General features: G+C 44.1%; 1 protein-coding gene and 2 non-coding genes across 4 annotated transcripts in view; 2 read left to right on the top strand and 1 right to left on the bottom strand.

Annotated features, from left to right (window-relative positions):
• Positions 1-26,309, bottom strand: part of LOC146202041 (tyrosine kinase receptor Cad96Ca-like) — a 108,674-nt gene that overhangs the window by 72,256 nt on the left and 10,109 nt on the right. The window lies entirely within an intron of this gene.
• Positions 10,756-10,827, top strand: TRNAE-UUC (transfer RNA glutamic acid (anticodon UUC)). The gene has a single exon. It is a non-coding gene; the product is annotated as a tRNA-Glu (tRNA).
• On the top strand, positions 10,833-10,904 carry TRNAQ-UUG (transfer RNA glutamine (anticodon UUG)). The gene has a single exon. It is a non-coding gene; the product is annotated as a tRNA-Gln (tRNA).

Here is a 26,309-nt window from a genome sequence, read left to right as displayed (position 1 = left end):
GAACGTATCGCATGAGCCACGTACGTCTAGGCCATCACCCTGAAAGACGCGGATGCTGTGAAGAATATTGCAGGAGTGGGTGAGTTGTGTGTGAAGCAACGTCGCTGTCTCGTTATTGATCCGACGAACCCGGATGTGAGGCTGAAGCTCAACTGGTTGCTTCGCGACGTTCCAGATGAAGATGTGCGTGTGGCCTTCGCGCCGTACGGAAAGGTTTTCGAAGTGGCCAGGGAGCGCTGGTGCGTGCATGGCATATCTGATAAAGGTTCGAGTACCAGGATTGTCACCTTGAAGCTGAAAGCTGTGGTCAAACTGGACAAGTTGCCGCACCAGCTGAACATCGGTGGTGAGTTCGCGCTCGTTGTAGTGCCTGGAAGGCCTCCGTTATGTCTCAGCTAGGTGTCGAAGAACCGGCCACAATCGCCGAGAGTGTAAGGTTCCGCGTTGTGGTGCATGCCGTCATTTTGGCCACGAATAAGGGCAGTGTTCGCGCAGCTACGCGAGCATCGCTGGTCCTGGTAACAGCGACGCGGACGCGGAAGAGGCAGTCAAAACAACCGGGCAACCGGCAGGGAATGATGGTCCTGTGTTGACACCTTTGACAAAGCAGAGGACGTCCACGGCCACTGCGGCAGCGGATTCTGCACCAGTAGAGAATGGTTCTCAACTGGACGACGCAAGTAACAGCGTGGCGGACGCCAGAGAACCTGTGCTCGAAAGCCAAGGCCACGCGGAGTCTCTCAACTCCGACGTTATGGACTTCAACGAAAAGAGTAAGCGGCCTACCCGTTGGGAAGCGGCCCCATGATGAGAGCGTCGGTGAGCATCTGCAGCCTTGTGAGTGACGAGCCGCCATCGAAAGCACCAGGTGTTCGGCGTTCGACGTTCATGCCTCAGCCGAACGTTTCGTCCGAGATGCGGCAGGCGGGGAAACCGCCTCCGTAGTTTGGACGTGACCTGATGTATGTGAGCGCAGGTTGTGAGTCGGCCGTCATAGCCTATTTCCGGCTGTGGCTCTTTGACTGTGTTTATGGAAGGTGGGAAGTGCGGTGTTCAGGCACGCCACAGTACGTCTTCAGACATCCCGTTGGGAGGCCGGATACGAGCGCGTACAGTCGAGCGCTTCGGAACCTCGGACAAGCAGAGCCACATGGACAATTGACGTATGCAGCACATGGATCGGGCGCCTTTTCCCCTAGACGCATGACAATTAAGCTGGATGTCCTATTACGTGTAGCAATCTTGAATGTTAGAGGGCGTGCAGCCGGAAGGCGCCAATGCCAGTTGAATCGCCTGCTGCTAGATAATGAAATCAACTTATTAGCCGTGCAAGAGTCGAAGATAGAATCTCAGGACCACGCAGACCGCATGGTGATGTCTGTTTTCCATGCAAACTTTGATGTGTGTGTTTGTCACTCTGTGGGGGCATCAGGCGGATGCCTTCTTTTCATTCGCAATACTTTGGGTATAAGAGTACACTGCGTATTTGCATGCGAAAGTGGCCGACTCTTGGTTGTTGACGTTTTGTTCTCCAATTTATTTTGGCGTGCTGTCTGTATGTACGCCCCCAATGTTGAAAGTGATCGTCAAAACGTCTTTCATTCAGTCGAGCCATACTTGAAATGTGACAAAATTTTGCTTGTATTGGGCGATTTTAACTCTGTGCGTGCTGCTACTGATTGAGTGAAGATTAGATCAGTGAAAGACAAGAGCGCTGCACTGTTGAATGTATTTGTGCATGAGTATTGCTTGGAAGACGTTGGAAATGTGTTTTCTTCTGAAACCCGGCCGGAATACACTCACTTTCAACGCGATAGTCATGCGAGACTAGACAGGCCGTATGTATCTATTGATCTCATTCCAATTTGTACTGACTATAGTGTAAAACCTATTTCGTTTAGTGATCATAGCCTCGTTAGTGCAACTTTTGGCATGAAGGTTAAGAAATTTGTTTTCAACTGGCATCTATGGAAACTGAACGAGAAAATTTTGGAGGATGAAGAGTTTGTTAAGGCAATCGCGAACAACTTGGAATGTTTGCTTAACGGGCATGAAGAAAGCCATGCAGATAAGTGGGAAAGATTTAAAGAGCAGGTGGAGTTAAAAGCAATAGAAAGGAGCAGTGTTATTCGTACAAACAAAGAAACAGAAAAGGAACTTCATGGCCTGTTGTGCATGGAACGCTGTGCGCCAGGAAAGTTCACTGAGCAAATTAGAGATGTCAAATCTCATTTAGAAAGAATCGACGCTGAGAAGTGCAGAGCCGCCGTTGTACGCGCAAGAAGCGATAAACTGTGGGCTGGCGAGGTGCCGACAAAGCGAGCGCTATCAGATGAAAAAAGGTACGCTTTGCCAGAAGGAAATCAGGCAAATAAGACATAAAGGGCAGATTACGAAAGATGGTAAAGATATGAAGTGTGCGATTATGAAACATTTTGCTGAGCTTCTGAGTAATACGCGCGAACATAGTGAAGGGTTTCCAATAGAATTTTTACGGCTAATGCCAATGCTCGAAGATCGTGTGAAAGAGCCTTGAAATGCCTATTACAATGCCAGAGATCGAAAAGGCCATAGATGACCTCCCATGTGGGAAAGCCCCTGAACCAGATGGGCTGAGCGCCTCCTTTTACAAAGCATTTAAAAACTGTTTCCAGCTTTATGTTGAAAGTGATAACAGAAGCCTACGAACGCAAACAAGTGTCATTATCATTTACTACGTCACACATCGTACTTATTCCAAAAAGTGATGATCCGGAGAAACGCCTGTTGGTGAAGTCCTATAGGCCAATAAGCCTGACGAACGTTGATTACAAAATCTTTATGAAGGTTTTAGCGAAACGATTGCAGAGTGTAATAGCCAAATTAGTCGGACCGCACCAAACGTGCGGCATAAGAGGTCGCAGCATTGCCACAAATATACATGTGGCATGTAGACACGCTTGGAAGTCAGGTTGCCAGGATTCAGCTGGATTTGGAAAAAGCGTTCGATCGCGTGTCGCGCGACATCCTTTTCTCCATTCTAGAGCATTGTAACCTGGGCTCGGTAATTGTGGAGGGAGGGAAAATGGCGTACGCAAACTGCTCGACGCGTATTATAGTGAATGGCAATCTCACTGACAGTCTCGCAGTTCGCTCTTCGGTGAGGCAAGGATGCCCACTCTCTCCCCTGCTTTTTGCAGCCCATCTCGAGCCATTATGCTCGGCCATTCTCAATAATGAATGCATCTCGGATTTCAAGCTGCAGTCGGCGCAGGTGAAGCTACTTGCATACGCGGACGACATTGCAGTATTTTGTACAAACAGAGAGAGCATTTCGAAAAGTTTTGTGACCAGACTGGATGTCTGGTTAACTGGGAAAAAAGCTCCGGATTTTGGCACGGCTTATGGGATGCTGAACCGGCTTCTTTCTCCCGATTGCAATGGTCTTCCTTGCCAACGCAGTATCTGGGTGTGCTCCTACAATGTTATCGCGATCCTAGCTTACTCTGGAAGGAAGAAACAAATAGAGTGCGAGAGAAAGTGGAAGCATGGCAGGGAAGGCAGCTGTCAATCTTTTCACCCGCGTTCATCTGCAATGTGTTTTTGATTTCAAAGATATGGTATGTAATGAATGTTCTATGTGCGTCACGACCTGCCATTCAAAAAATTCATCGTGTGTTTGCAGTTTTTCTTTGGACGTCGACCTGGGAAAAGACGAGGCAAACGAATTTATTTCTTTCTTTAAAAAGTGGAGGAGTAGGATTGATTGATTTGTTTCTGCGCCAAGTGGTATCGCTCTTTTTTTTTTCTTCGCGACCAAAATGACACCTTCTTAAAGGGACACTAAAGAGAGAAAGGAAGTGCATTTGCATCGATAGAATGCCAGTTCCTGATTACAAAAAGACCACTTTTACTGAAAACAGAGCTGTTATAAGGTAGTAAAGAAGAATAACAGAAATACAGGTATCGCCACCACAGCCAAACGGCCGAGGCTCGCAACTACAAATCACGTGACGCGCTAGGGATCCCGGAGGCTGACAAATGCGAATTACGTTGCATGTTTGAATGCGGTAGTATGTTTTTTCTCAAACATGATAACACGCTTTTATCATACGTAAACGACGGCGAAAAGACAACGTAAACGTTGCAAGGCAAATACAAAAATATACTTGGAGGCGCCACAGGCACCCACTTCAGTTTTGGTTATGTTTCGGCTCAGGCATTTCGTGCGCACTCGGATAGTTTGTTTGAACCTGCAGCGCCTGAATTACGAGCTTGGAGCAGCAGATGCGCCTTGATGGCTCCCATTTGAGCATTCGGAGGCACGAGCGAGTGAAATCCGCTACCGTCGACACGCTCCTTCGTTCACACTTCTGCGCCAACATATCGCCACCGTTGCCGCTTCGACTGCGACCTGACCGCTTGACTGCAGCTACGTACGCTACGAAAAGCATACATATGCTAAGTACCGAAGGAAAAACGCATTATCATTCAATTGTTCACTAAATTATGGCACATCTGACCAACATATACTGCGTCAACAAGACCTTCAACGTGCTATTTGCAGGCGTCGTAAACAAAAGAGGCATACTTGCCGCTCATACCAAGGAGAGCGTCGATATATTGCTCTCGTCGCCCGGCGAAAAAAAAAAAAGTGTTGAACGAACGAACGAACGCGCCACAGGAAACTTGGAAATATTTTAGTTTTTATGTCATGACCCCATTTACAATAAAGTGTTTCTGCTGCCGGTCTAAAAATTACAACTTCTTGATAATCGGCGCAGCTGCCTGCTCTCACGTCTTGCAACTAATGTTCTGGATGCCTATGCGCACTATATTGTACACTGGATCCATTTTAACATGTGGAATTTCACAGCGCTGGCAAATGTAGTGGCGCCGGCACTTCGGTCATGTTCTGCTACCGTGGACGTAATTTTCGCTGAACACGGAGCTGTAGCACAAACCTTCAAGGAAAAAAGTGCGACGAAGCTTCCAAACTGACAAGCGCAGCAGCGAGGACACTATTTTGCTGGTAACTAAATCTTATTTGTATGTAAACATGTCAGGAAGCGTTGCGATGACCGAGGGCTCGGTTTGTTTATACACAGTGCAAGAAGGAGCGCAAAAGCTTGAGAAACATGTAAAGTATTGTGCATTACAAGCGCTCTATGTTCTTTTTTTCTTCCTTTATGGCCCCATCGCTCGGTAAATTACTCTCTTCATCGTTTTATTTATTTAGGCTCAGGCCGTCATTGCGAGTACGCTGTTGCCATGTTGGCCCTTGAGGGATGCGACGCCGCGGGCCGCGCCGGCTCGCTAGCTATCACGGAGTCTCCGCTTACGTCATAGTGTGCGTCACTCAACTCCAACTACGTAGTCGGAGGGCACAGTTTGAATTTGACCGGCGGGAACAAGAAAAAAACCAACTTCTTATCGCAATATCTCAGCAATTATTCGATTTTTTGCTGCCGGATATGCGGCGACAGTGTCACCAAATGTAGTTTATTAGATTTTCATGTTATCTTCGGCTGTATTTAGTGTCCCTTTAAGAACAGTCATACAAGTGTGGCTGCAAAGGCTGTTACCCGGATTTGTTGTCTCCTCACGTGAAAACATGTGTGGTGCTGTCACAGGATATTTGCGCGAGGTAGTTCTCTCTTACAAGTTGTTAGAAGTACGTTTTTCCCTGAATATTTGTACAGTGTTGGCAAGAAAAAGTTGTATAAGGGCCTAGTTGGAATCATGCTGCCAGCACCTTTGTATCGGAAGCCTTACCGTGGAGGTAGTTCTCTCTTACAAGTTGTTAGAAGTACGTTTTTCCCTGAATATTTGTACAGTGTTGGCAAGAAAAAGTTGTATAAGGGCCTAGTTGGAATCATGCTGCCAGCACCTTTGTATCGGAAGCCTTACCGTGGAGGTAGTTCTCTCTTACAAGTTGTTAGAAGTACGTTTTTCCCTGAATATTTGTACAGTGTTGGCAAGAAAAAGTTGTATAAGGGCCTAGTTGGAATCATGCTGCCAGCACCTTTGTATCGGAAGCCTTACCGTGGAGGTAGTTCTCTCTTACAAGTTGTTAGAAGTACGTTTTTCCCCGAATATTTGTACAGTGTTGGCAAGAAAAAGTTGTATAAGGGCCTAGTTGGAATCATGCTGCCAGCACCTTTGTATCGGAAGCCTTACCGTGGAGGTAGTTCTCTCTTACAAGTTGTTAGAAGTACGTTTTTCCCTGAATATTTGTACAGTGTTGGCAAGAAAAAGTTGTATAAGGGCCTAGTTGGAATCATGCTGCCAGCACCTTTGTATCGGAAGCCTTACCGTGGAGGTAGTTCTCTCTTACAAGTTGTTAGAAGTACGTTTTTCCCTGAATATTTGTACAGTGTTGGCAAGAAAAAGTTGTATAAGGGCCTAGTTGGAATCATGCTGCCAGCACCTTTGTATCGGAAGCCTTACCGTGGAGGTAGTTCTCTCTTACAAGTTGTTAGAAGTACGTTTTTCCCTGAATATTTGTATAGTGTTGGCAAGAAAAAGTTGTATAAGGGCCTAGTTGGAATCATGCTGCCAGCACCTTTGTATCGGAAGCCTTACCGTGGAGGTAGTTCTCTCTTACAAGTTGTTAGAAGTACGTTTTTCCTTGAATATTTGTACAGTGTTGGCAAGAAAAAGTTGTATAAGGGCCTAGTTGGAATCATGCTGCCAGCACCTTTGTATCGGCAGCCTTATCGTGGAGGTAGTTCTCTCTTACAAGTTGTTAGAAGTACGTTTTTCCCTGAATATTTGTACAGTGTTGGCAAGAAAAAGTTGTATAAGGGCCTAGTTGGAATCATGCTGCCAGTACCTTTGTATCGGAAGCCTTACCGTGGAGGTAGTTCTCTCTTACAAGTTGTTAGAAGTACGTTTTTCCCTGAATATTTGTACAGTGTTGGCAAGAAAAAGTTGTATAAGGGCCTAGTTGGAATCATGCTGCCAGCACCTTTGTATCGGAAGCCTTACCGTGGAGGTAGTTCTCTCTTACAAGTTGTTAGAAGTACGTTTTTCCCTGAATATTTGTACAGTGTTGGCAAGAAAAAGTTGTATAAGGGCCTAGTTGGAATCATGCTGCCAGCACTTTTGTATCGGAAGCCTTACCGTGGAGGTAGTTCTCTCTTACAAGTTGTTAGAAGTACGTTTTTCCCTGAATATTTGTACAGTGTTGGCAAGAAAAAGTTGTATAAGGGCCTAGTTGGAATCATGCTGCCAGCACCTTTGTATCGGAAGCCTTACCGTGGAGGTAGTTCTCTCTTACAAGTTGTTAGAAGTACGTTTTTCCCTGAATATTTGTACAGTGTTGGCAAGAAAAAGTTGTATAAGGGCCTAGTTGGAATCATGCTGCCAGCACCTTTGTATCGGAAGCCTTACCGTGGAGGTAGTTCTCTCTTACAAGTTGTTAGAAGTACGTTTTTCCCTGAATATTTGTACAGTGTTGGCAAGAAAAAGTTGTATAAGGGCCTAGTTGGAATCATGCTGCCAGCACCTTTGTATCGGAAGCCTTACCGTGGAGGTAGTTCTCTCTTACAAGTTGTTAGAAGTACGTTTTTCCCTGAATATTTGTATAGTGTTGGCAAGAAAAAGTTGTATAAGGGCCTAGTTGGAATCATGCTGCCAGCACCTTTGTATCGGAAGCCTTACCGTGGAGGTAGTTCTCTCTTACAAGTTGTTAGAAGTACGTTTTTCCTTGAATATTTGTACAGTGTTGGCAAGAAAAAGTTGTATAAGGGCCTAGTTGGAATCATGCTGCCAGCACCTTTGTATCGGCAGCCTTATCGTGGAGGTAGTTCTCTCTTACAAGTTGTTAGAAGTACGTTTTTCCCCTGAATATTTGTACAGTGTTGGCAAGAAAAAGTTGTATAAGGGCCTAGTTGGAATCATGCTGCCAGTACCTTTGTATCGGAAGCCTTACCGTGGAGGTAGTTCTCTCTTACAAGTTGTTAGAAGTACGTTTTTCCCTGAATATTTGTACAGTGTTGGCAAGAAAAAGTTGTATAAGGGCCTAGTTGGAATCATGCTGCCAGCACCTTTGTATCGGAAGCCTTACCGTGGAGGTCTCTCTTACAAGTTGTTAGAAGTACGTTTTTCCCTGAATATTTGTACAGTGTTGGCAAGAAAAAGTTGTATAAGGGCCTAGTTGGAATCATGCTGCCAGCACCTTTGTATCGGAAGCCTTACCGTGGAGGTAGTTCTCTCTTACAAGTTGTTAGAAGTACGTTTTTCCCTGAATATTTGTACAGTGTTGGCAAGAAAAAGTTGTATAAGGGCCTAGTTGGAATCATGCTGCCAGCACCTTTGTATCGGAAGCCTTACCGTGGAGGTAGTTCTCTCTTACAAGTTGTTAGAAGTACGTTTTTCCCTGAATATTTGTACAGTGTTGGCAAGAAAAAGTTGTATAAGGGCCTAGTTGGAATCATGCTGCCAGCACCTTTGTATCGGAAGCCTTACCGTGGAGGTAGTTCTCTCTTACAAGTTGTTAGAAGTACGTTTTTCCCTGAATATTTGTACAGTGTTGGCAAGAAAAAGTTGTATAAGGGCCTAGTTGGAATCATGCTGCCAGCACCTTTGTATCGGAAGCCTTACCGTGGAGGTAGTTCTCTCTTACAAGTTGTTAGAAGTACGTTTTTCCCTGAATATTTGTACAGTGTTGGCAAGAAAAAGTTGTATAAGGGCCTAGTTGGAATCATGCTGCCAGCACCTTTGTATCGGAAGCCTTACCGTGGAGGTAGTTCTCTCTTACAAGTTGTTAGAAGTGCGTTTTTCCCTGAATATTTGTACAGTGTTGGCAAGAAAAAGTTGTATAAGAGCCTAGTTGGAATCATGCTGCCAGCACCTTTGTATCGGAAGCCTTACCGTGGAGGTAGTTCTCTCTTACAAGTTGTTAGAAGTACGTTTTTCCTTGAATATTTGTACAGTGTTGGCAAGAAAAAGTTGTATAAGGGCCTAGTTGGAATCATGCTGCCAGCACCTTTCTATCGGAAGCCTTACCGTGGAGGTAGTTCTCTCTTACAAGTTGTTAGAAGTACGTTTTTCCCTGAATATTTGTACAGTGTTGGCAAGAAAAAGTTGTATAAGGGCCTAGTTGGAATCATGCTGCCAGCACCTTTGTATCGGAAGCCTTACCGTGGAGGTAGTTCTCTCTTACAAGTTGTTAGAAGTACGTTTTTCCCTGAATATTTGTACAGTGTTGGCAAGAAAAAGTTGTATAAGGGCCTAGTTGGAATCATGCTGCCAGCACCTTTGTATCGGAAGCCTTACCGTGGAGGTAGTTCTCTCTTACAAGTTGTTAGAAGTACGTTTTTCCCTGAATATTTGTACAGTGTTGGCAAGAAAAAGTTGTATAAGGGCCTAGTTGGAATCATGCTGCCAGCACCTTTGTATCGGAAGCCTTACCGTGGAGGTAGTTCTCTCTTACAAGTTGTTAGAAGTGCGTTTTTCCCTGAATATTTGTACAGTGTTGGCAAGAAAAAGTTGTATAAGGGCCTAGTTGGAATCATGCTGCCAGCACCTTTGTATCGGAAGCCTTACCGTGGAGGTAGTTCTCTCTTACAAGTTGTTAGAAGTACGTTTTTCCCTGAATATTTGTACAGTGTTGGCAAGAAAAAGTTGTATAAGGGCCTAGTTGGAATCATGCTGCCAGCACCTTTGTATCGGAAGCCTTACCGTGGAGGTAGTTCTCTCTTACAAGTTGTTAGAAGTACGTTTTTCCCTGAATATTTGTACAGTGTTGGCAAGAAAAAGTTGTATAAGGGCCTAGTTGGAATCATGCTGCCAGCACCTTTGTATCGGAAGCCTTACCGTGGAGGTAGTTCTCTCTTACAAGTTGTTAGAAGTACGTTTTTCCCTGAATATTTGTACAGTGTTGGCAAGAAAAAGTTGTATAAGGGCCTAGTTGGAATTATGCTGCCAGCACCTTTGTATCGGAAGCCTTACCGTGGAGGCCCAGGGCAGGATATTTTAAAACTAGTGAAGAGGATGACAGTTAGACCGGCCGCCAAAACGTTCTTTTTTAAGTTGCACTCTAACTACCCGTCATAACCTGGCTTCACGAAAAAGGAATCTATATCCTTTGGACGACAAACTGCCAGCTTTGCAAGAAGCCAGAGACAATCAAACATATTCTTAGACTGCTGGGATGCAGTATTTCATTCGGACGTGCCACAAAGAACAATAAGAACTGCCACTAAACCCTTATGGCATCCGGCTTTTACCAGTGGAGAACGAAGACGTACCCTATGATTTAATAATGCTTCTAGGCCTCCACAGTTTGTGGAAAACACGAATGCAAGTAAGGCATGAAGATGTTAACATGTCGCAGTGTGCGTGAAAAGTTTGTTGTAAGTGCTGTTTATCTACGGGAATGTATCTGTGCGCTCCCTGACCCACCTCAGTGGGCAGAAGTTCTGGATGACTTGGTAAAATTGAAGAAATTTTAACCTCACACGCGTCAGCTCAAGGACAGCTGAAGTGTTTTATTAAGTGTGACCATTTGTTGTTCATGTATACTTCGGAAATAAAGAAAAAAACGGCGTGGTCTAGTGGCTAGGATACCTGGCTTTCACACAGGAGGCCCGGATTCGATTCCCGGCGTCGGAAGATGAGGTCTCATGGTGTAATGGTGAGCACTATGGACTTTGAATCCAGCGATCCGTGTTCAAATCTCGATGAGACATTACACTGTGTTAGATGTTTTTTGTTTCGCATATGCAGTGATAAGAAGAATTGCTTGTCTGTTCTCTGGAGCGAGCGTGTTCCGGCGTGGTCTAGTGGCTAGGATACCTGGCTTTCACCCAGGAGGCCCGGGTTCGATTCCCGGCGTCGGAAGATGAGGTCTCATGGTGTAGTGGTGAGCACTATGGACTTTGAATCCAGCGATCCGAGTTCAAGTCTCGGTGAGACCTTACATTGTGTTAGATGTTTTTGTTTCGCATATGCAGTGATAAGAACTGCTTGTCTGTTCTCAGGAGCGAGCGTGTTCCGGCGTGGTTTAGTGGATTCTGCTTCCGGCTGCACTAGTGAAAGGACGCAAGATGCAAGGCTCTGCCGGAACGTCTACAGCGGCCACGTCTGACCGCGGAAACGAGGTTTTTGCATCTGACAAGGAATACCAGGTTATCCTGCCAAGACTGCTAACCGGGCGAGCTGTTTTGAATTCTATTTTTCTGCACGCTGTCATAAGGGCCCACCCAACAGGGTGGAAGACTTTCGCGACGCGCTAGCCGGAATGTCGCTGCTCCCGGACGTTATCGCTCTGGGGGCGTATCGAATGAGCCATGTATGGGCGGTAACTTTCAAGGATGTGGAAGGTGTGAAGAAGATTTTGAGTGCGGGCGCACCGAAGATTAAAGAATATCGGTGCCTTGTTATTGACCCGGTGAACCAATGCGTGTGTATGAAATTGCACTGGCTTCTTCATGGCGTGACTGACGAAGACGTGAGGCTAGCTTTTGCGACATACAGGGCAGTTAGTGATATCACGAGAGAGCGGTGGCGCGTTCAAGGTGTCGCCGATAAAGGCTCGACTACGAGGTTGGTGTCCCTCAAGCTCAAGCCAGGGATGAAGCTTAACGACCTTCCGCACCTGGTCACTGTTGCAGGCGAGTTGGCACTTGTGGTTGTATCGGGGCGACCGCCACTCTGCCTCCGGTGCCATTATACTGGTCACATCCGACGACAGTGTAAAGTACCACGTTGCGGTGCCTGCCGAAGGTATGGACACGAACAGAACCAATGCACCCACACATGTGCCAGCGCTGCAGGCCCCGTGAGCAGAATGGATACGTCCGATCTGCTCATGGACGAGGTTGAATCTGAAGAAGCAGCAAGAAATGTAACTGATGTGGACGAAACACAGTCAGCTGCTTCAGGATCCGAGCAGAAGACGACCCTTGAAATGGGTATTTCAACCGATACTCATCAGACGGTAGCTTCTGCCGACGAAACAACATCAAGAGAAGGAAAGGACAGGCCACTTGCTGAACATTCATCACACGAGATGCATCAGCAAGGTGAAACCATGAACGTCGCGGAAGATGCAACCGGTAGTCTAGTGGGAAAGCGTCCACGGGATACAACAAGCGATGCATCGGGGACGTCAGGAAAGCATTGGACATGAACCAACACCAAAAGCGGCTTCGACCAGACGGCCGAGTTTTAAGCCGCGCCCCAACATCCCGCCTGATACACGGTTGGCGGGAAAACGGCCACCGTAACTATATATAACCTCTGCATTGGTGCTGGCTGCGTTGCAAAGTGCTGAGGGGACTTTGTGACTACTATCTGGTGCAACTATATGTGTCTGTATCACGAAGAGCATATGAGACTAAGTCCAGTAATTCTCTTTCTTTTTTTACAAGAAAAGGCCGTCACCATAGATTTCAATATTCAAACTATATCATGGATCCTAGTAATAAGATAGTGCTACGTATTGCCACATTAAACGTAAGAGGAGTGGGAGCAAGAAAAAGACAGTACCAAAAGACTTCTCTTGGAAAAAGAACTTGACCTAATAGCCGTCCAAGAAACAAAGATCGAAAGTGTTGAGCAAACGGATCGTATGGTGGCGCCCTTTCAGACCCGCTACAACGTATGTGTTTGTTATGCTCTGGGTATATACATCGGGGGGTTGCGTTCTTTTTATTCGAAACGATATAACAATTGTCCCTGAATCTGTCGTCATTTGTGAAAATGGTCGTTTTCTTGTTGTAGACTTTTTCTTCCTTACGTGCAACTGGCGCGCAGTTTGTGTTTATGCGCCAAACGTTGAGGTTGACCGCGCAGTGTTTTTTGACAATCTTTATCAGTATCTTTCATGCGACGAGAAAGTAATCTTGTTAGGAGACTTTAACTGTGTCTGTAGCGGTGCTGATTACTTAAAACAGCTGCCTGTTAGGGACAAGAGTGCGTTAGCGCTTAATCAGATTGTACAAGATCGCAATTTGGAAGATGTGGGGGCAGCTCTAACAGATGGTATGCGTCCTCTATTTACGCATTTTCAGAATGAAAGTCATGCAAGATTTGACAGAATATGTGTTTCTGTCGAGCTTTTGCCGCTGTGTACTAAATATGAGGTCGTACCTGTACAGTTTAGTGACCATTGCCTAGTAATTGCAACTGTCGGAACAAGGAAGGAAAAACCGAAATTTAGCTGGGATCTATGGAAGCAAAATGACAAGATTTTAGAGACGAAGAATTTATTAACTGCGTATATGAACAAATAAAATATATAATTCAGGCTAATTCGGCAAACGCTGTTGCCGAATGGGATGAATTCAAGCAGCGCGTAGAAATAAAAGCTATTGAGAGAAGCTGCATCAATAAGTTCAATCACAACATGGAAAAGCAATTACATGAACGTCTTGAATTTCTTTTGGGCATTGAAATCGATAAGCCAGGAAGCTGTTTGAAGGAAATGAGAGGTAAAGAGCCGTATCATCCAATTAGCCTCACCAACACAGACTACAACATCTATACTAAAGACTTAGCAAACCGACTACAAACCGTAATAACGCTTTTGGTAGGCCCACACCAAGCTTGCGGCATCAAAGGTCGCACAATAGCTACAATACAAATATTCATGTTGCCCGTAATGTTCTGGAATGTTGAAGGCCGTATTGCCATGCTGCAACTCGATTTAGCAAAAGCTTTTGACCGCGTATCACACGCGGTTTTACATAGTGTCCTTGAGCACACCAACGTCGGTCGAGTCATTCTAGAAGGCGTTAAGAAGTCATACGCATGTTGCACGACACGTGTGATTGTAAATGGTAGTCTTACTGAAAGCCTGCCAGTGAGCTCGTCGGTAAGACAGGGCTGCCCGCTGTCGCCCCTGCTATTTGGAATCTACCTCGAACCAATGTGTTTAGCTTTGCTTCACAGCGATAAGGTGATCGGTTTTAAGCTTTACGACGCTCATGTTAAGGTCCTAGCCTATGCGGATGATATTGCCGTCTTTTGTTAAGATAAAGACAGCGTTCGGGAAGTTGTTACGGGGAAATATTGCAAGCAGACAGGCTGCCAAATAAATTGGGGAAAAACGGTCAGGCTTTTGACACGGACAATGGGACAATAAACCCGAGTATTTCGCTTTCATGAAGTGGGCGGAATTACCTACAAAGTACCTTGGCGGGCCGCTTTGCTGTTATCGTGACACTGAGCGACAGTGGGCAGAGCAAACCAACCGAGTACGGGAAAAAGCGGAAGGATGGAGTAGACTTTATGTTGTTCGTTCCTCTTCGGAAGGTTCTTTAAACCCTTCCTGCTATGTAGTTCGGCATAGGGAAGACCAGGAGGCGTACTTGAAGGTGATGATGGTAGAGCATATATTTACAGCATGACATATATATACACAGAGTAAAACTGGAACATGAAATGAATTTACAAAAACAACCCTCTGCGCTACTTTACTCTTCGACCTAACTGGTTAGAGCCTAAGCAGAACAGCCGCGTACATGCCTGTGCATGTAGCCCCAGCTCAGACTGGACTCAACTCTCTTGGATCACGTCTCATTTTACACCTTCACAAAACAAAGAGATAGGGGCAGTCATTTTCAGAGGCCAGCCCCACACATCAACTGTCTAATAAGAAAATATGCTAGATGGGCCCAGCCCCATTGGTTGGCCTTAGCCGCACACCCAGGGCCCCACTAGCAATACAAATTACAACAAACAAAGCACAGCGAAACTTTCCCCAGTGAGGGTGTCGAACCCTCTCCTCTCAGGAGACTTTCTTCCCATTTGTCTCCCGCACACCGCCGCACCATCCACGCTGCCGCTGCTGGCTGAATCCTTTCCACAGTGCATTGCCCCGCGCCACCCGTGTTTACCACTACGAGCAACGACATGGAAAGGGAAAAATCAACATAGTAAACTTCGTAGGGGAACAAAAGTCGTAATAATGCGTCTCAGATGACAAGCAATAATAATAATAAATACCTCCAAAGTAGTCTAGGGACTGGGGCATTTAGCTTGCACACAGGAGGGCCGAGCTTGATTGCAGACATTTTCGGAGAGCAGTTAATATTTCCGTTGCCAGGCTTTGCTATGTAGGTGGCAATTCAGTTGTGATAGGAAAATGAGCACTTAATTGATATCGTAAAGATCGTTACCTAGGAAAAAGGACGCTCTTGACAATCGAATCCCAAAGCCTTGCCACGTTACTGATGCAATCTATATCCAGAAACAGTTTTCTGAGTAATGCAAGATTAGTCAGGGTAGGGACAACGAATACACTTTGGATGCTCCTGAGGAATCGAATTTCACTGTTCAGCAGCAGGCTGCAATTCAAAAAGTGGCGCTTTTTCGACAGGAAGTAAATAGTTAATACATTACGTACACATACGCTCGTGTGATCTGATCGAATAAAATTTTCTATTTTAAGGCCTCGTGGCAACTTTGAGATTCGGAAAATATTTTTTCGCTGTATAGTATACCACGTGGATCATCGAAAGAAAGAAAGAAAGAAGGAAAGCAAGAAGGAAAGCAAGAAGGGAAGAAAGAAGGGAAGAAAGAAGGGAAGAAAGAAAGAAAGAAATAAGGGAAGAAAGAAAGAAAGAAAGAAAGAAAGAAAGAAAGAAGGAAAAAAAGAAAGAAAAAAGAAGGAAAAAAGGAAGGAAAGAAAAGAAAGAAAGAAGATGTCCAGAGGTCGAGCCTTCAGAGTATTCGTCTTTTTAGCTATTTGTGCCACTTGTTTCAGGTTAATTATTCATATAAACTGCGGCGTGGTTGATTTTTTTTCGCTCGATAATACCAGAAGTCCATTGTTATATGTGCTTGCTCGCCTTCCTCTCTTTCTTCTTCAAAGGCTGAGAATCGCTGCTAACCGTACCAATCAGGCATATGAAAAAGCGACGAAAAAGCTAAAGCATTGCTTTCTGCATATAAAATTGATGGCGGTAACAAATGCATCATTTTCCAACGCGTGAAAAACAGGTATTTCATTCATTATTTATGACTTTTCAAGGCGTGCAGACAGCAAGACACACATATAGAGGAAAAGACGTCACCATATGTTGTTTTTTTCTGTCTGGGCTGATCGAACTCACACAAATTTTCGCATGTTTACGTGCTCTGCATATATGATCAGACCGCGCCGCGTAGCATTATCACATTCACGACCATTTGTTTCTTTGTAACGCCGTCAAGTGAGGCGCTTAATGTACCACGAGTCCGTGCATACGTTCATTGTACGAAACGTACCGTAGTTTCCGGACTATAGTCGGCATCTGGTGTATAGTCCGCAGGGGGCAAACTTTGGCTAAAGAACAAAGATTTCTTGCTTAGATAATACGCACCAGGTGCACAGACCGCAGGGACGAATTTGGGCTGAAAATAGGCTTCTTTAGATTGTCCGCGAGCAGTATGCAATGGGTAAGGAAGCATTTTATTGCAATGAAGAAAAACTGCGAATTTTATTGTACCACGTTTAGTTCAGCCCTAGAAGCCGTCAAAATCACTTTCTCCGGCGCCGAACGCTGCCGAAAAGGCTCTTCGCCTTTTTGGAGCCGTCGCAACCGTTCTGGCTCTGCCAACCCTAGCTTTTTGTATAAATCTACATTTATGGGTCTGCGTATTTATTATTTATTCGTATTCATTGGTTTTCGCGCATGTGCTCCAAATACAAGCACTGGAAAACCGCCATTGTTCGCTACAGCGACAGCATTTGCTTGCATATCGAAGTCGATTCCATATCGGTGCTGATTTCTCCATGCTTACCTGGTGGGCCAGCGGAAATCAGACGAACTAACGGAAGAGAAGACGGCACGGGCACTGTCGTCCTCTCGACGTGCCCGTGCCGTCTTCTTTCGTTGGTGCTTCGTCTGTTTTGCGCAGATCCTCGACATGAACTACTTCCAACCAGCGTGTGCTATATTCATTATGTTATTTAGCACAGTAACGTGTCGTAGGCGCCCACTCAAGACAAGTTTATTATTATTTTTTATTGCGAAAGCAATACTACGACAGCCAAAGCGAGACCTCAGGTGGCCGCAGCTACGCCGTGAAGAGGCGTAGCTGCGGTCTCTTCATAAAAAAGAAAAAAAAATCCGCCTGCCATTATATTTGAATTCATGTTACCCTTATGCCACGGGCAGCAGCTGCCAATTCGGGTCTCTCCTTTCATAAGGGAGGGTGATATCAGAATCAGCCTACCAGAACAGTTTGCATTCTCGTTACCCCTGCGACACGCAGGTACGTCCATGCGACTTGGTTGAAGCTTGGCTTTATATGCGGGCTGGTAGCTTACTCTCTCGCGTCGTACGTTTAAAGGATGAGCTTAAGTGTCCCCAATAATGTAGCACCTTACACTGATAGGGGATGACATTGTGTTTAACCAAAGGAAAAAACAGCGCTAAATATTAGACAGCACAAACAGAAAGACGAACGGGACAGGCGCTGACTCCAACACAATGTCAGACCAATTAGCCCAGCAAGAGATACTGTTGATAGGGGATGATAGGGGAATAATGTAGCAGGCAAAAGAAGCTTCCCCCGTTGCTTTCTCAATTCAAGTAGGGTTAACCAAAGCTAAATCACAACTAGTTTTTTAACCTCTGTTTGTCAGGCAGTAATTACTTGCGTCTGTTAGAGCCGTTTTTTTTTTTTTTTTTTCATAGCCACCGGTAGGCTTCTTCGGCGTTGACAAATGATCTGAAAAACTGTGATGGCGCAAAATATCAGCTTCTGAACATATAGTCTCGAAATTATGGTAACAAAGGTAACATTGCTTGTTTTGCTCAGTATACCTGTGAACGTGCGGATAGGGCGAACCCTCTTACGCTACCTATGGCTTCAAGACTGCCAGAACCGAGACCCCCGTAAGCTATAAGCAGATCAATTAAGGGGAAATGAGGGTGCTCGTTATAATACATGAAGGAAAGAAGCCAACAGTCGGCGAGGCCAAGGAAAGCGTTGGGGATGGTTCTACGTGACGTTCTACGTGACGCTGGCGGTAACAAAGGACGTTCTACGTCCGCCGCTATGGTTGAGGGTGGCGCTGGTGAACACTCTCAAGGTTCGTATACAGACAACATTAATACCCAAGAAAGTAGCAGGGGGGACAGCGGCCGATGTAGCTCAGTTGGAAGAACACCGGATGCGATATTCGGAGGTCATGGGTTCGGTTCCCACCATCGGCACGTTGTTTTTCCTTCTACTGTGTGTTTAATTACCTTTCCCCTAACAGATTACATTACTAATTTCTGTGATTATCCAAGTAAACATTAAAAAAAAAAGACATAAAGTACCATCCCCAACGCTTTTCTTGGCGTCGCCGACTGTTGGCTTCTTTCCTTCATGTATTATAACGAGCGCCCTCATTTCTCCCCCTATATATATATATATATATATATATATATATATATATATATATATATATATATATATATATATATATATATATATATATATATATATATATATATATATATATATATATATATATATATATATATATTTAATATGAAGTTTATTCATCAATTTTTATGCAAAACCAAAACATCCAGTACAACAGGAGCTAAAGGCATAATCTGACAAGGGCTCCTGCTCTATGGAGCAGTTACGGAAGGCATGATACAAATACTGCAAAAATAATAAGCCCATACAATACAACTTATACACATTGCAAACATTGAGCAAAACAAGACAAGATAACCTATAAAGTGAATTATTCCCTATTTCAGGCTCTAGCAAGAATTTTCTTGAAGATCTTTTCGAAATACGTGCTCTTATATCAATAGCGTTTCCAATGTTATTTTTTAAAAAGGGGTATTTGGTAATTGTGTTGCATGCCGTAGTTTTCGTATGCGTGGTGCTCTCAGTGTCTCTTTTCGTATGCTGTACAGACTTGATGTCTTAGAGCCGACATCTTCATATAGCTTATTATCTTTGATGAATTGTTTAAGCTTGTAATAGTATATTTGACTAGCTTTACGGCTTTCATGTTTTAGGAAGACAGGTCCGGCACTTAAACGTTGAGGTCTACCTTGTGTAGGTTTCAAGAATTCTTGTGATTTTTTTCTTCAATATGGTTAACTGGATGTAACTATTTATTTCTAGTGCCCCATACTAGGCTACAATACGAGAGTCTAGAATAAAATGACTATAACATTTCCTTCAATCAGAGTGGTGTCAAGTTTGACAGTCTGCAAATGCACCAGACTACTCTACTTAATTCTGAACATAATTTGTCTACATGTGTGTTCCACAATAAAGCGCCATAACACCACACACCTAACATTTCTGCGTCGCTATCTGTTCAATTCTAGTATAATTAAAGAATATATTAGTGATTGCATCAGCAGCTTCATAACTGGGGCAATGATTATATATTTCATTTTATTTATGTTTAACTGGGTAGCCGAATTAAATTCATTCGTGGTGATAAAGTTTTCAAATATTCATTGACTGTGCATTACAGGTTTAAAGCGACGTATATGCAAAAAAATATTAGCACGATCTGCATACATAATCAGACGAGGAAAGTCAGGTACATCAGACAAGTCATTTATTTATAGAAAGACTAAATAATGGTATTCAAGTGTAATCCTTTGCGGGACACCAATGGTGACTTTTCGTTTCCGCGATATATCATTATTTAATTTTACGTACTGGTACCTGCTTTACAAAAAATCGCGCATCAACTCTAGTGCACTTCCACGTATGCCACAATTATTTAGTTTCGACAATAGTATTTCATGGTTGACAATCAAATGTTTTACGTAGGTCAAGAAATGGTGGTTTGGTTTGTGGGGTTTGACGTCCAAAAGCGACTCAGGCTATGAGAGACGCCGTAGTGGAGGGCTCCGGAAATTTCTACCACTTGAGGTTTTTTAGCGAGCGCTGATATCGCGCAGCACACGGACGTCTCTTCGTTTCGACTCCATCGAAACGCAGCCGCCAGCGGTCGACATCGAACGCGAGGTTGGTCAAGAAGTGTAAATCTAACTCTTCGTTAAATTACATACTCAATAACAGCTTAGTCTCTCAGGTGTCTTCTTACAAATACCTCGGTGTTCATTTTTCAAATAACTTGTCCTGGTCCACTCATATAGAGAAAATAACAGATAAAGCGTCCCGGACCTTCAGTTCAGTTCAGTCGTTCAGTCGTGTTCGACTCTTCGTGACCCTATGGACCATGTCACGCCACGCTTTGCGGTCTCTCACTATCTTCCTAACATCACATAACTTCATCTGCAGTGCCTCGAGGATGCCATTTAACCATCGCGTTCGCTGCCTACCCCTTCTCCGGCGACCCCCAACCTTTCCCAACATCAAATCTTTCTCCAGCGACTCCTCTCTTCTCATCAGATGACCAAAGTAGCCGAGCTTTAACTTTAGAATTTGACCCTCCAATGAGCAGTCAGGGCTTATGGTCGACAATATCGACTGATTTGATCTTCTGGCAGTCCAAGGAACTCTCAAGAGTCTTCGCCAGCACCACAATTCAAACGCGTCAATTCTTCGGCGGTCAGCCTTTTTCACAGTCCAGCTCTCGCATCCATACATCACAACTGGAAAGACTATATATAGCACGAGTTATACGAATCTTGGTTGGCAGACTAATGTCTCTGCTCTTTACTAGGCGGTCAAAGCTAACCATTGCTCTCTTTCCCAGAAGCAGGCGTCTCCTAATTTCATGGCTGCAGTCTCCTTCCGAGGTAATCTTGGAGCCCAAGAAGAGAAAATCTGTCACAGCTTCCACTTCTTGTCCATTGATGCTCCAGGACTTGATAGGGCAAGACGCCATGATCTTTGTCTTTTTAATGTTCAGTTAATCCCAAACTTCTCACTCTCTTCTTGTACGCGCATCAGAAGTCTCTTAGGATACCTAAGACGGAATCTTCATGGAACTCCTGCTATTACCCGTAAGCTCGCCTATCAAACATTTGTTCGTCCGCAACTCGAGTATGCATCATCCATTTGGTCACCTCAGCAGGCTTATTTAATTTATTCCCTTGAATCAGTTCAAAATCGTGCAGCGCGTTTCATCTCCAGAAACTACGATCGTCACTCTTTGTACCTTGCAATCAAGAAGATTAATTGCCCTAGTCTGCTTATTTCACAAGATAGTCTATATAGTACTTATAATTCGTCTCTCCCTCTTGCGAAACCTCACCGCACCTCGCGCCGTTCAAACAACCACTTAAGCTTCCAGCGTCTTTCAGGTAAATCCGTTGCATTCAATTCATCCGCTTTGCCGCAGGCTCTTGTTCACTGGAATGGTCTTCTGGAACACATCGTCACTATTCGCGATCCAGCTTCTTTTAGGACCGAAATAACAGCCATTTTTTCTAATTACTGACGCGTCAATAACTATTGTATAATAACGTTCTTATTGTTTTATGATAAGTACTAACAGTCGGTTAGCATTGTGTAATGATGTTATTACTGTTAAATGAGTACTAACAGTCAATCAGCATTGTATAATCATGTCATTCATGCTCTTGTTATTACCTCTATTTATGTGATCCCCCCCCCCCCCCCCCCTCACACAATACTCCAACGCTTGGAGCCTGTGAGGCAACCTGAATAAATAAATAAAGTGTGGCCAAAATATTTTCTATATTATACAGTATTTCATGTTTCGAAGTCTATAGTGCCTCATCTGTACTCTTCTTCCTGCGAAAACCATTATGATTAGCAGATATAATGTTACACTTCTCAATAAATCTTGTTAGATGTTGGCAGATAACAATTTCAAACTCTTCAGACAAAACTGGTAGGACAGAAATCGGCCTATACTTCTATATCGTAGCCTCACCGCATTCTTCGTTAACGGGGCACAGATTGGCAATATTGAGCTCATCGGGAAATATATTAGTTTTGAAAATGCTGTTAATAAAATGGATTTAAACTCTGCCTAAAATTTCTGCGAAATACTTGAATAGAAATGCCGTAATGTCTTCAAAGTAGCTTCATTTTTGAGATTTTTCAATGTATTCACTTCTGTTTCCGTGACGAAGCCATAACTATAGAGTACTGAACGCTAGGTTTTTCCATGCGCAGCACACTGTCTGGCACGTGACAGTGAGATGGGGCATACGTTCCAGAGTTTATAAAGTGACTATTTAGTTCTGCTGCTGTGAAAGATTGAGACAGGCAGGTAATAGTGGACTGGTCATTCATGCCCAGCGAGTAGCAAAACCCAGTGGTACCCTGGAATAGGGGCGTCAATCCTGTGAGACGGAGCCAAGCCATCGACGAAAAGAAGAAAGTAGAGCAATAAAGTTTATCCTATCCTATCCTAGCTAAGGGAATAGTGGTATCGGTGTTTGCGAGCGGGTTTATGTCTGAAGGCATTAAGTTCTTGCCAGACTTCTCTCTGCGAATGCGAGCAGACAATTGTCCGTACTTATTCTGCATTTGCCTTCTTGAGTTCAGAATGAACCTGATTTCAGAATTCCTTAAATTCAGGAAGATCTTAGTCGTCAGGGCTTCCCAGGTAGAATATTTTGTTGTTTTTTCTTCCGATTTTTTTTAAAGGGCTTTCGTTACCCTGATTTTCTCATCTTGATATGTTTCTTCGGAACTCTTAGTTGAAATGATCTTTCATAACAGTTTCTTAATCCTTAATTTGCTCGCGAATAAAATGTATACGTTCTGTTGGCATCTGCTTCATTCGCAAGCTCCCAATGTATAACTATTAGGCGTGATCGAAGGCATTCTAAATACATCATGTTAACTTCTCGATATGTAGATACAGGGTTAGTATAGTGGTCATGCCGAACAGTAGGAAGAAAACAAAACACAGGAAGATGGTCACTAATATCCGATGTTAGAAGTACAGCAAATGAATTATCAGGATCCTTTGTGATTCAAAGATCCAGTGATGCCACAGTGTGAGTTGTAATGCGTGTAGCACTTGTGACAAGGTTCGTGCAAATAGCACCTGATAACATTATTCAACTATTTGGTATGAAAATCATTAACAAGAGCATTAATATCCATATCACGTACCCATTATAACAAACATGTGACCATAATTTTGCAAGTAACTTAACATGCTATCAAACCCTGCAAAATTCTTTTTCTTATTTTCGGAGAGTGACGTGTACACTACAACCACTACATGAGATTTTAGGCAGATACTGATACATTCAATGTCATTATCACGAAAGGTTCACCAGGTTCACTCTGGCAAGACGTCATAAATATGTTCGTACTTGACGTAGATAGCTGAGCCACCGCCACGAATTGATCGTCGTGTGCGGCCATATTATTTGTAATCTTCGGTATGAGGTGCATTATCCTTCTTTGGCAAGCACGTTTCGGTGAAAAGTAATGAATCAAAATTTACACAAACATATTTCATAATTCATGAAGCAAATATTCTTTTTTGCGAATGCTCCTGACATTCAAATGAAAGACTGACATAATTTTTAAGACGATGACTGAAAAGTGTGTTATTACAGGAACTATAACCATAGGTAGTGGCGGTACCAATGTTTGAAGCAATTGTTGTAGCTGTACGATATGATATTTGGCGTCCCGCAAAGTAGTATGTTTAGTTTCTCGTTTTTTCAATGTCATCAGTGCAAGCTATGCGAAGGGCCGCCACGTCTCTTTTAATAACATAACATAACATAACATAACATAACATAACATAACATAACATAACATAACATAACATAACATAACATAACATAACATAACATAATATGCCTCGTCTAGCTTGATCCTCATTTTCGCGTCGTTTTTAGATGTTTACAGTGCCTCCATCGCCATTATGCAGCTCTGCGGCTTTACGACGGGCTCACAGCCATTTACCGCTAATTTGATTGCAAATACGCACTATTGTTCTTCCTACTTGTCTTTTAAATGGAAGTAATGCACGCGGCTGAGCATAATGCCCTGACTTTCATATGCACGTATCGCCGCTAGGAGTTGCACCCGCAGGCAGGAAACCAGTGAAGCGTGAGCACGTGTGCATGTCGGCCGTGATGCCTTGTAAAAGAAGACCGCAATGTGCGCTTTTGGGGCTGGCTAACAATATTTGTACCTGGACAGTAGTGCGGAAATTGCGACGCACACAGTGCACGGTGCTGGCGGGCACTCGGATAGAAGACTTTCGCGCGCTTGGAGTTGAACGTGTTTCTCTTTATCTTTTTCATTAGTCGCCTCCTGAACCTCATTTATTCAGGCATAGACATACATGAACGTGCTGGGGAAGCGCGAGGTCTTGCATTTATTAGCGCGAAAATATTAATGGTAGCGCCGCACACGTTTGCGCTTGTGCGCGGTATTGAGCTTCGGCCAAATATCGACACGTCCCTCTCCCATTCCCATCAGTCTGGCCACACCACCAATGGTACGTATGTGTGTAGACACGTCGATGAATACAAAGTGCGTGCGCAAACCTTGACTCGGCAGAGCGGGGCGAAGGAGCGACCTGCATAGAGCTTCGTTTCCCAGGCTGCCGCTTTTCAGCCCTCCCGTATTTTATGTTGTCCATCGCTGCCGGTGCCGCCACCTGAACGTGACTCACTCTCCTTGCATCCATCGTCCGCGGTAAACAGGTCTGTGAGTGAGTGAGGACTGTGCACTCCGCGGGCGATTGCCGTTGCGTACCTTTCCTTTCTTTCTTTTCTTTTTCTTTCAGAAAAGGGGAACAAGGAGGAGGGCTAGGCTTTGAGCGTTGTGTAAGCGCTTCTTGGCGCTTCGTACACAACGCGAATGTGATGATTCTTCTTCATCAGTGCTACAAAGGAAAAGAAGAACGGAGAATGCGGGAAATTATGAATAAAAAGCAACGGCATTGCTTATAATAAACTGCTTCCTGACTACCTAGATGCTTCAGCTTCGGTCAAATGTCGACTCACGCGTATAAGATTATTCCGCTGGTTACGCGCTTAAAAACAGTAAAAATGGAAACGCGGCAGCACCTGTAAAAACAAAAGCGAAAGATGATGTTATGTTGGGGCATGGAAGAGGAAGAAGCGATGAATAAGCGGTGCCTGACCGGCCCTCTTAACTGCTCCCAGCGGATGCATATCGACCAGTGCAGGGGTGAAAGAGAGAGAGAGAGAGAGAGAAATACACTTTACCAACATAGCAGAAAAAAAAAAAAAAAAACGTTAACGATCTAGCAACGCTCTTCACGATTCCCACTCGTGGGCCACGGAGTACGAATTTTTCACTGTTTTGAAGCATACAAGCATTCAACTTGATATCAGCATGTTTTTCAGCAACCTTGCACATTTTTCAGCGCCAGCTGCAGAAAAAAAAAGAATGTTATTCGTCTAGGACAGGACCGACTTAGAACTTATTGCGTTATTTCAACATCATTTATTAAAAATAGGTTTGCGTCACAGATCTCCTCCCTGATCGTCGACTCTGACACGCATGCGAAAAAGGAATTGATCTCACAGGCTAGCGTACGTAAAATCAGGTTTTTTTTTTTAATATTTAGCTCCACTTGAATTGCGTAATTTTCGTAGGTGTTTTTATTTTATTTTTTTTTTTTTTTAGTGTGGCCTATGCCAAATAAGTATCATGAGCTGCAGTACTTGATCCGGCATTAAAACAATATGCTGCAAAACAGAAAACGCGTTGTTTTTCCTCTTATGTAATGTTTGACCGCTGTGAGCAATGAGGAGTGAGTGGTGCGGCTGTGTATGCTTCAACAGAGCCCCAAGGAGTATGCGTAGGCTGTCAGAAAATCGCCTACTTTATGGGTCGGTGCGTGCGAGGCAGTTTGATCCAACGTTTATGTTGGTTTGATCTGCCAATCACTGAAGGTGAAGGTGCATCATTAGCTAAGACTCGGAAGCCATCTGATGTAGTTTTGACTGCCCAGTATCGGTCCCTCGAAGCGACACTACGCCGTGATGAAAGGTGGTCGACGTTATTTAATCGAAGGATTTACAATTTTGTTCACGAAAGATGCACTGAATCAATTTGACTTTGCGTCGCCTATCCGCCACCGGAGTTCGTGCTCGGGGAAAAGTGACGGGCCCATGTTGGCAGTGCCTAGTCCTGGGTGCAACCTTTCGTTAATGTGGTACAAATTAGAATATCGAAAACTCATTCGTTTTCAAAACAAAGGAACGCGAAGAGAATATTGATTTTCAGACATGCTGCTGTACTTATAGAGCCCCGTCATATTCTGTTTCTATAAAGGACACCGCTAGTATTAATGCACGGCGAAGGAAGAAAGCAAAAAAAAAAAAAAAAGGCTCTCTTGTCTCTACCCCCCTCATGAGCAAAGTAATCTCGGTGCCAACAGTAAGCCGTTTCATCGCCGCCGCCCTACATACCTTTGCACAGGTAATCCGTGCCACGAATCGCGCACTTTGCGCCGAGCGCTCTCA

Source organism: Amblyomma maculatum, chromosome 1 (genome assembly GCF_055883805.1).
Source record: "Amblyomma maculatum isolate TAMU_Amacu chromosome 1, ASM5588380v1, whole genome shotgun sequence".
NCBI classification, from domain to species: domain Eukaryota; kingdom Metazoa; phylum Arthropoda; class Arachnida; order Ixodida; family Ixodidae; genus Amblyomma; species Amblyomma maculatum.
The sequence above is the reverse complement of the archived record's forward strand: the minus strand, read 5'-3'. Positions and strand labels throughout refer to the sequence as shown.